The sequence below is a fragment of the Mercurialis annua genome, linkage group LG5 (genome assembly GCF_937616625.2).
Source record: "Mercurialis annua linkage group LG5, ddMerAnnu1.2, whole genome shotgun sequence".
Lineage (NCBI taxonomy): Eukaryota > Viridiplantae > Streptophyta > Magnoliopsida > Malpighiales > Euphorbiaceae > Mercurialis > Mercurialis annua.
Window position 1 is genome coordinate 33,274,204 of NC_065574.1, and position 11,189 is coordinate 33,285,392.

Consider the following 11,189-nt stretch of genomic DNA (forward strand, 5'->3'; position numbering starts at 1 on the left):
TTCAGAAATATGATAACAAATACAGAGAAAATAAACCCTTTGATAATAATAGAATTATAAATATATCAAAATCGATTATTAATACAAAATTTAATTATATTATAGAATAGAAATAATAATTAACAAGGTGTTATGGAAAGTTTATTTTTACTGGTAGAGACAAATTCCCATTTTTTTTATGAAAGCCACTGTATTAAAATCTTTAGTGACGGCTCATTTTTTTCTTTTAAATTCTTGTTTTGTTTGTAGCAAAAACAAATAAATTAGAATAGACTTCTTTAAATACATTTTGTTAGGATTAGGGTTTTATAAAAAAGATGAAATCCCAACTTTGCCATTACTACTACTGCTATTATTATTATTATTATTATTATTATTAATTGCCGGATTTTACACTTATATACACATCACTAAGGTTAATTTCTCTTAAAATAAAATTACAGTTTTATTCGTGTTAATTATTATTATTATTATTATTGTCTACCAGATGTTACAATAATAGTGTCTCAAATGAGATATTGGTCTAATTGTATATGCATGGCCATCACCAACAAGGCACATGCAAGAAAAAGAATCTTGGGCCACACGAGAACAATCGAGAAAATTACATAAATCATGGGCCAACCAACTCAACATAAATCACACCACGACCAAAAGATTCAAATAATTACCGAAAGTTCGACAGAAAAAGCAAAAAAAAAAACATACGGGATATGAAATTCTCTCCAACTTATATAAAATTCATCCTCGAATTTAAACATGAAACAACTCAAATAACACAAAATATAAGGCGCACAAATAAACACAAAACATAAAAAACACACCAACTCAACCTACCTCAAGGAAACAGAATAGGGTAACGAATTTGCATATCGGACTCCGTTTTCTAAGTGCACTCTTCAACATAATGATTACGCTAGAAAATATTGACCATAAGAATCTCCTTGTTCTGCAACTTATGCACTTGCGTATCTACAATCTCAACAGGTTTTTCCTCGAACGATAACTTAATACCACCACTTGCACAAACTGACTTTGGTAGTTTTTAGGTCATGGAAAATAGAGTGCCTTTCTCAATCAAAATCCAAAGGAAAAGCAGTCTGATTGATACGTCGATTTCGATTCGCTTGCCTCAAACACGGGCATTAGGCCACTACTGATGTTGATTCGAAGGAAGAAGAACTATCTCAAATGGTCGCAAAAGGTATCAACACTAATTTTCCCTTAACTTAAAACGATAACGCCATTTCTAGGTGAAATCAAACGAGGGAATAAACTCGTCTGAAATACTTAGGATAATTAAAATGAACCTTGAATCTCTTTCAAAGATAACTATAATCAATATTTCTATTTAGGAAAGGTCAACACAAGACGAAACACATCGGAAACATATGGGGTATTACAATTGGCTTCCCTATTTTCATATTTGAATTGGTGAACTCATATGCGTATTTAGAACCTATTTAAGTGTTGTGACACGCTTGTGTCTACTTTGGGTGTTTTGACCAATTGTGGATAGGTTTGGGTTTTTTTATAAATGTGTTTCTTTGTTGTTAAGCCAGGTTCAGTTCCATATTTTTAAATGAGTAATCTTTTGATTTAAAGCTTTCGGATCATACTTTTGTTTTATTCTGGAATATCTTTCGGTCGGGTTGGACTTGAGTCGCCCGACATGTGAGATTAAGCTTGAATGCTAATTCATTACTCAGGATTTTCACTTGGTTTTAAAGTTTTAAACTAAGTTATATAAGTACTCCGGATTATGTTTTCAAAAGAGAACTTAATTAGGCTTAACTTATTATTTGACTCTAGTATTACTTTGTCTAACGATTGTATACGTTTGATTGTTATGCCGTGGCATATACTTTGTCTTGTGGGTGAGATACTAGTCCTATTTGTTGTCTAGTATTCTTAGAGTTAGGGGATGGATTGTTTTGAACTTAAGCTTTGTTTCTAGACCTGTCGACTGATCATGCTTCAGAGTTAGAGTATGTTTAGGTTACTTGCCAGGTTATTCACGTGAATTAGCAAGCTGTGAGTTTGTAGTGTTATTTACCGCTTTATTAAGTACCGCAATTATTTTAGTATATAAACTGTTTTAAGCGATTATGGATCTAGATTGGAACGTGCTACTCGATAGGCTTGTATCTAGACTGTGTGCATAGGTAAGTACTCTGGATCGGCAAACCAATGTTTTGCTTACGCTGGTATAAGACGAGGATTTGTTCCTGTCTACTGTAGGTTCGATATGATACATCATACTTACGCCGGGATCATTTCAATACTGCTATTTCCATAATCTTCCGTATATCAGTAAAATGATTTATTTTAAGGGTTTTAAACTTAATAAATGTAAATAGCATTGTGAACTCATCTCAGTATATCTGACCCTGTTGTTTTTCCAATTTTTCCAGGCTTATGATTTGAGAGAGTTGGTCAATCTTCGATTTCTTGATTCCTTCGGAGGTTCCTTTGTTTTAATAAATCTAGTCAACTGTTTTATACTCTTCGATCGCAGTAGAACTAGTTAGTCATTTATGATAACTTTACATTTTGGTTGTCGGTGTGGTCCGACTATTTTATATTGTTGATGGCATGATATACAGTAGATATGATCATTTATATAAGGCCTGCTGTTGAGTTTTGGGTTTTTGCCTAGCGGTTCAAATATTTAAGTTATTATTTAAGTCGTGATATAAACTGCTAGACTTAGGTTGGAGTCTCGGTTGGCCCCGAGCAGTGGTTTTCTTGCAAGTTTATATGTTGTATGATTATCCACAAGGCTTGCTATTGGTTTTGGTACAACCATACCCATACCCTGGCGCCGGTCGCAATCCTTGAAATTGGTTCGTGACAAAGTTGGTATCAGAGCTTTGGTTTCAAACCAAGGTCATTTTGCATGTTATGTGTTTACTACTTTAATGCATGTTCAGTTGTTGCTGTGTCATAGGATCTACTTCATAATTAGGATTCAACTCTTGTCTTTTGAAACGTCATCTTTTATTTTCAAAACTTTCTACCTTCATCTATAGGAATGTTGAATGTCGGTCTTATGTGTTACTGATGCTTTACTTTGGAGTGTTAATTGCTTTTACATTGGGTGATGTTTTATGGCCTATTGTGCCTTAAATGGTGTTTACTTCGGGTGATGCTTTGTTGGCTTTTGTGCCATATAAGAGATATAGTTTGAGTGATGTTTTATGGACTGTTGTGCCTTATATGGTGTTTACTTCGGGTGATACGTTTTTGGTTGTTGTGCCTTATATGATGTTTAACTTGGGTGATTAGTTGTTGGCTTTTACGCCTTGGATGATTTTGATTGGATTGCTATCACCTTTTTGGTGGATATAATTTGTAATGACTCGGCTAACTCGCTGGTTGTTTTGGATTGAGATACTTTAAAAACTTTTAAAAAAATGATTTACAAAGGATGTTTTCCGGGAATTTTTTTTTAAAACTGTGAGGCTCAACTAGAACTTGAAAACTTTTGTGGTTGACTTTATAATTCAAAATGAGTTTCGATGCGTATTTTGATCGATGACATATTACTTGTTGTTCTTGTTACGACGAATCGCAGTGTGTTGTAGCATGCTTTTTATTTGCCATTAAATAGGTTTGGGTTAATTATGGTTAATCGCATGTTTGAGTGGTTTATGGTTTGTAGAATTTGTAATATTTTAGTTTTAATTTGCGTTGTATACCTCGCAATTTTGGTTGGTATATGTTGGTTGAGTTTTTTTATCTCGTCGTGCTGGGTAGCACGGGAGGTAATTTCTTTCATGCGGTCTTTGACTTAACCTTGATGTTGGCTTTTGATTTGTGAGTCGAACTTCGTTTAGGCCTGTATTACTTTAGTTTTAGTTTGAGGTTAGACTGGTGTTAGTATATTGTTTTGCGGATCGAGATATTTTGGGTTTCAATATCGAGAGGAGCAAAGTGCTCTTTGAAACGGTTGGTGGTTTTTGACTATCAAGGAACAACATATTTTGGAAATTCTTATCCGAGGAGATAGATTGGTGTGTCTTATAATGCTAGTGCTTTTCATCAAGTTGGACGATGTAATGCATGAATTTATGGTAAGTTTTTGTATAAGCATATGCGATGTATTGTTTTCCTTGAGCTAAGTTTCATCTTATTTTGGAGTTTAATAGAGTATTATTTTATTCATGAGAGATGTTAACGGAGTTATCAATTTGAATTATTGTATTAGTATCATATAATTTGGCAGATTGAGAGTACGGAATTTGAAATTATATTTTGAGGCTATCAAGTGCACGTCTCATAGAGTGTAACATCTGGAAAACGTTTTATCGAGAAATTGATTTCAAATGAAATTTGTGAAAGTATTTGAAATGTTTTTATCACGTAGTTGTGCCTAGACATATCATTAACATGCAATTTGAATGTCTCGAATAGGAAATTGCATTGAGCATTGAGTATGTTCACTAAATAAAAAAGAAATTAATAATTAATACATGCATAATAGTACATGCATCACGTGCATATAAATGATTAGAGTTGGATGCAAGTCTTTGGGGATGAGAGGTATCATCACCCTGGCGCACAATTATGTAAAGTGGATTCGATTTATGTCAAACAGTTTTGATATATCGATATAACATTATTTGTAAACGAAGAGATACTTATTTATGTCAAAAGGAAATAATAAACTTTCTGAGTTGAACGATTTCATAAATTTGTACATTTATTTAAAAGTATGGTGTAACGGTGAATTCAAATACAAATGTTTTTAAAAAGGAGGTGTTTATAAAACTGGAGCTTTTCAAACAGTAAAAGCATTTTGTTTTGAAAAAAAAAAGGAGGTATAAGATGTTAACATTTTTGTTTGAAGTAGAAAATATTAATATATAATGTTTTGTGTTTTGGAAATTTTATTTTCCTATAAGTCTGACTTTGAATATAACCAATGACCGGGTTAATTGTGAATGTGATCTAGGCGATCTATTGTTAGGATTTGAGGTTACATTTATTGGTGGAATAATTTTGGATGTTCGAATTATCTTAGACTTAAGTGTTAATCAATTTTTAGGTTTGGTTATTATAAGTGTAAGTTGTGTACTACTTATGGGATGATTAAAGGAATCATTGTGATTGAGATTGTTTGTTATAATCATGAGATTTCGTTACCATGAGGTAAGTTCACATTTTCTTTTGAATAACGGTGTGAGTTTTGTGTTTTATAATTCGCAAAGTTAATGATATTATATAGTGTGGTTTTTGTAATAACTAGAATTTTCACTTCGGGGTTGTTCTTGAACTTTGATGATATGGGTTTCAAAAATTTTAAGATTCAAGCTAGTTTTAGAAACCAACTTCGTTGGATAATTTTTGATTGTTCACATTTATGTTGACGGAGTGGTTGTTGGAGCACCAAGTTGTTAGAATTATAATTTTACGCAATATGTGTGTTGTGACCGTTTAAACTGCGAATCAGTTTCTTATTTATAATTCGAGGTCGAATTTTTCTTAGATATGGGAGAATGTAATACCCCATATATTTTTGGCATGTTTTGTATTGTGTTGACTTTCTCTGGGTGGAAATTTTGATTAGAGTTATCATTGAATGAGATTCGAGGTTCGTTCTTATTTATCCTAAGTATTTCAGTCGAGCTTTATATGGAGATTTGAGGTTTGTTCTTGTTTATCCTAAGTATTTTAGTCGAATTTTATGCGTGAGAGTTTGTATTCCTTCGTTTAGTATCACCTAGAAAGGGCGTTATCGTTTTATGTTAAGTGGAAGTTATCATTAAGGCTCTTATGACCTTTTAAGATTGTTCGGTTTATGAAAGTCATGATTTTTAGTTATAGTTCGAGGAACAACCTGTTGAGTTTTTTTTATTACGCAAGTGCGTAGGTCGTTAAACACGGAATTCCTATGGTTACAGTTTGGATTGGTTACTTGGAAGACAGAGTTCATTATGCAGAATTGTTATAATTGCTTTCATTGATTACATTGGGTGTCATATTATGTGTTTCGCGTTTGTTACATGTGTTATTGTTCAGACAACATATAGTTGTATCATATGTTTTACGTGGGTTGTGTTATGTTAAATTCGATGACGAATTTTATATAAGTTGGGGAGATTTTAATATCCCGTGTTTTTCCGTCATGGTTTTGTTGTGTTTCCGACTTAGTTTCGGATTGTTATTGGTGGACTTAGCAAGTGTGATACTATATTTGGGGTTTGAGTTGTATCTTGTACGGGTCGCATGTGTCGTGTGATTTTCGGCGGCGATTTTATTTGTATCAGGTTTATAATCGATAATGTGTTCGTGTGCCTTCTGAATTTGACATGTCTTGATAAAACATCCATATCTCCCAATTGCATAGTTGGATCGGGCTCATTATTGAATATGCTGTGAACTAGAAAGAGTTCACCGTTGGATCAGAATCGGAGCGCGTCGGAGGGCAATTGGGCCATCATGCCTCGCAACGCGCCGCAGGGTGTTTTGTGCCTTTTGAAAAGGCACAACGGCAGGCGCATTGGGCCATCGCGCCTCGCAATGCACCTATCGTGTTTTTTTCACTTTGGGGCCTATAAATAAAACGAGTAACGAGTAACGTTCTGATTTTGAAAGGTATCAAGTATTCACATATGGTTTTTTAGTTTTACATATCATCGCCGAGACATAAACAGAACGAGTAACGAGCACCGATGAATTGCAATGCAGGGACTAAACGGGAAATATGGAAAACGTTCAGGGACAAAAACGTGCTTTTAAAGATTATTTTTATTCTGGTTGAATGAGTTGTATGGCAGCAGATATATATATATATATATATATATATATATATATATATATATATATATATATATATATATATATATATATATATATATATATATATATATATATATGATGATGATCATGCAAGGTGCGACGGGTGCGATCATACCAGCTATAATGCACCGGATCCCATCAAATCTCCGAAGTTAAACGTGCTTAGGCGAGAGCAGTACTAAGATGGGCGACCTCATAGAAAGTCCTCTCGTTGCACCCCTTTTTTGCATTTTTGCGTTTCGCGCCTGTATTTTTTTATTATTATCATCATAGCGGAGACATAAACAGAACAAGTAACGAGCACCGATGAATTTCAATGTAGGGAATAAACAGGAAATATGGAAAAAGTTCAGGGACCAAAACGTACATTTAAAGATAGTATTTATTTTCGTTGAATGAGTTGCAAGACAGCAGATATATACGATAATCGTGCAACGTGTGACGGGTGCGATCATACCAGCACTAATGCAGTGGATCCCATCAGAACTTCGAGGTTAAACGTGCTTGGGTGAGAGCAGTACTAGGATGAGTGACCTCCTGGGAAGTCCTCGTGTTGCACCCATCTTTTGCATTTTTGCGGTGCGCGCCTGTATTTTTATATTATTATTATCATTTGCGAGACATAAGCAGAACGAGTAACGAGCACCGATGAATTGCAATGTAGGGACTAAACGGGAAATATGAAAAGTTCAGGGACCAAAATGTATTTTTAAAGATAGTTTTTATTTTGGTTGAATGAGTTACAAGGAAGCAGATATATACGATGATCGTGTAAGGTGTGACGGGTGCGATCATACCAGCACAAATGCACCGGATCCCATCAGAACTCCGAATTTAAACGTGCTTGGGCGAGAGCAGTACTAGGATTGGTGACCTCCTGGGAAGTCCTCGTGTTGCACCCCCGTTTTTGCATTTTTGCGGTCCGCGCCTGTATTATTTTTTTATTATTATTATCGCCGAGATGTAAACAGAATGAGTAACGAGCATCGATGGATTACAGTGAAGGGACTAAACGGGAAACATGGAAAAAGTTCAGGGACCAAAATGTACTTTTAAAGATAGTTTTTATTTTGGTTGAATGAGTTGTAAGGCAGCAGATATATACGATGATCGTGCAAGGTGTGAAGGGTGCGATCATACCTGCACTAATGCACCGGATCCCATCAAAACTCCGAAGCTAAACGTGCTTGGGCGAGAGCATTACTAGGATGGGTGACCTCCTGGGAAGTCCTCGTGTTGCACCCTTTTTTTGCATTTTTACGGTCCGCACCTGCATTGTTTTTAGTATTATCGACGAGACATAAACAGAACGAGTAACGAGCACCGATGAATTGCAATGCAGGGACTAAACGGGAAATATGGAAAACGATCAGGGACCAAAACATACTTTCAAAAATAGTCTTTATTTTGGTTGAATGAGTTGCAAGGCAGAAGATATTTATGATGATTGTGCAAGGTGTGACAGGTGCGATCATACCAGCACTAATGCATCGGATCCCATCAGAACTTCGAAGTTGAACCTATGGTTGGATTGTTGTCTTAAAATACTTAATTATACATTGGTTTGTTGTTGTTATTGTTTGAGGATATTGTTGCTGCCCATAAACATTTTTTGGGGTTGTTTGTATGACTTTGGTATGTTGGTATTGTTTAAACTTGTTGGGCAAACGTTTCATGTTTGTTGATTATAAGATTAGAAATTCTATGTCATGAATGATTGTTGGTTTGATTAATTGGTTCATATATGAGTTTATGCTTTAGATATGTATACATGTTGTTGGAATCATTTTAAGTGATTTGGCACGCTGGTGTCTACTCTGGGTGGTTTGGCCAACTGTGGTTAGTTTTGAGCATATTGTGTAAGTGTTACCTTGTTGTTAAGCTATATTGAGTTCCATGATTTTCAAATGAATAATGTTTTGGTTTAAAAGTTTTAGATTTAACATTGGTTTTACTCTGGCATATAATTGGGTCGGGTTAGACTTGGGTCACCCGACATGTGAGATTAAGCTTGAAGGCAAATTCACAACTCTGGGATTTTCACTTGGTTTCAAAGTTTTAAACTAAGTTATATAAGTACTCCGGATTATATTTTCAACGGGAACTCAATTATGCTTAACTTATTGTTTGACTATGGTATTAATTTGAATATGGAATGTATTTGTATGGATGTTGTTCTTGGGCTTATACCTTGGTTGTGGTTTGAGATGCTAGTCCTATGTGGTGTCTAGTATTCTTAGAGTTAGGGGATGATTTGTTTATAACTTAAGCATTGTTTCTAGACTCGTCGACTGTTTGTGCTTTGGAGTCAGAGCAGGTTTAGGCTATTTTCCAAGATTCACGTGGATACGCAAGTAGTGAGTTTGTAGTTTTATTTACCGCTTTACAAAGGACCGCAATTATTTTAGTATATAAACTGTTTTGAACTGTTTTAAGCTAATATGGATTTGGATTGGAAAACGCTACTCGATAGGCTTGTATCGAGACTGTGTGCACCAGTAAGTACTCTGGGATCAGCAGACTAATGTTTTGCTTACGCTGCTATATGACGAGGATTTGTTCCCATCCACTATGGGTTCAGTATGATACGTCATACTTAAGCTGGTATCATTTCAATACTATATTTCCATAATCCTAAGTATATTAGTATAAAATGATTTTTTTAAGGGTTTTAAACTTAATAAATGTAAATAGCATTATGAACTCATCTCAGTATATCTGACCCTGTTGTTTTCCCAATTTTTCAGGCTTATGATTTGAGTGCGTACAAGTGAACCCAAGTGAAAACAACAACTTATACAAGAAATATATCAGTTAAATCACACAACTCACTCATGACATTCCTATAGGAGTACGCAAAAAATTTTGAAAACAAAAAATGACGTTTCAAAGTCATGACTCGAATCATAATTATGTAGTAGTTCTTAGGATTCATTAACCACTTATCATGCCAAAAAAAATAAACAAATAACATATAAAAAGCCTTCGTTTGAAACAAAAGCTCTCATACAAACTTTATCACGACCCATTTTCATAGATTGCGACCAGCACTAGGGTATGGGTATTGTTGTACCAAAACCCGTAGCTAGCCTTTCAGATAACCAACAATATACATTTAAAACAATGTAACTGTATAAAACTACATGTTCGGGGGCAACCAAGACTTCAGCCTAGTCTAGCAATATATAAAAGTAACACATATTCAAAGTATGCTTGTCTTGAATTAAAAACTCCAAAAGTATGGCAATATATAGAAATACCATAAACAGAGTAATCATGCCAATAGCAATAAAATAACAGTTGGATCACTCAAAAAAATAGTCGAAAACATAACTATAAGTCTAAGACGGGAAATAATCTAGTACTACTACAATGGTTTAAGAGTTTAAAACAAATTTGACTATTTATTCTGAAAAATAAAAAAAAACCTAAGAAGAATGAAGAAACAAGGATCAACCAAACGCTCAAATCATAAACCTGGAAAATTTAGAAAAACAACAGGGTCAGATATACTGAGATGAGTTCATATAACCATTTACATTTATTAAGTTAGAAAACCTTTAAAACATTTATAAAACAATTATTTATTATGGATAATCATCGAAATCCTAAACCACAATTCTAAATCCATTTGTTATGTCGGTGAGATGTATCTCTATAACCGATCCCCGACTGTCACCTAATAAATATGTGAGTCTGGGGAGACGCATCTTCCATCGGCGTCGTCACTAAGGTGAGACGTATCTCTAACCTACCACAATTCCATATGATCATTAATACCGGTGTGCACGCATTCTCGATGATGCCCTTCGAGTAGCTCGTTCCAAATCAAATCCATAACGTTGAAAAACAATTCGAAATCTATTTATACAATATACATACAAAATATAAAGTTTACTTAATAAAGCGGTAAATTGAGATATAAACTTACTGCTTGCTAATCCACATGATAACCTTGCAAGCAATCTAATCCTGGTGCATCTCTTAAGCACGAACGACCGATGAGTCTAAATAAGGTATAAATAATAATTAAAAACAAACCCTAACTCAAATGAGTACTAGTGTCACGACTCATTTTCATGAATTGCGACTGGCGCTAGGGCATGAGTAATGTAGTACCAACACCCGCAGCTAGCCTTTTAGATAAAAGACAGAATAGTGAAGGTTGTGGCGGAATCGGTTCTTGGTCATCCTACCAATGGGCAGGGGTGGGATTCCCAACTCAATTTACATTATGGGTCTTGATCTGGAGATATTCCGGGTAGAAGAGCAAATGCCAAGCACAAATCCAGATGCAGAGGCGAGAGCCGCGGATAAAGCAGCGATATTTGAATTCCTTGTTTTTGAGAGCTTGTGCTATTCTGGGAGGGAGTTTAATACGAGCC

The 11,189-nt window shown here is 34.8% G+C and overlaps 3 non-coding genes and 1 pseudogene across 3 annotated transcripts; all 4 read left to right on the forward strand.

Moving 5' to 3' along the window:
• The first annotated feature begins 6,905 nt into the window (after nt 1-6,905).
• On the forward strand, nt 6,906-7,024 carry LOC126685142 (5S ribosomal RNA; annotated as a pseudogene).
• Nucleotides 7,025-7,247: 223 nt separating this feature from the next.
• LOC126685115 (5S ribosomal RNA) lies at nt 7,248-7,366 on the forward strand. The gene has a single exon (XR_007643267.1). It is a non-coding gene; the product is annotated as a 5S ribosomal RNA (ribosomal RNA).
• Nucleotides 7,367-7,587: 221 nt separating this feature from the next.
• On the forward strand, nt 7,588-7,706 carry LOC126685082 (5S ribosomal RNA). The gene has a single exon (XR_007643235.1). It is a non-coding gene; the product is annotated as a 5S ribosomal RNA (ribosomal RNA).
• Nucleotides 7,707-7,930: 224 nt separating this feature from the next.
• On the forward strand, nt 7,931-8,049 carry LOC126685077 (5S ribosomal RNA). The gene has a single exon (XR_007643231.1). It is a non-coding gene; the product is annotated as a 5S ribosomal RNA (ribosomal RNA).
• The last annotated feature ends 3,140 nt before the right edge of the window (nt 8,050-11,189 follow it).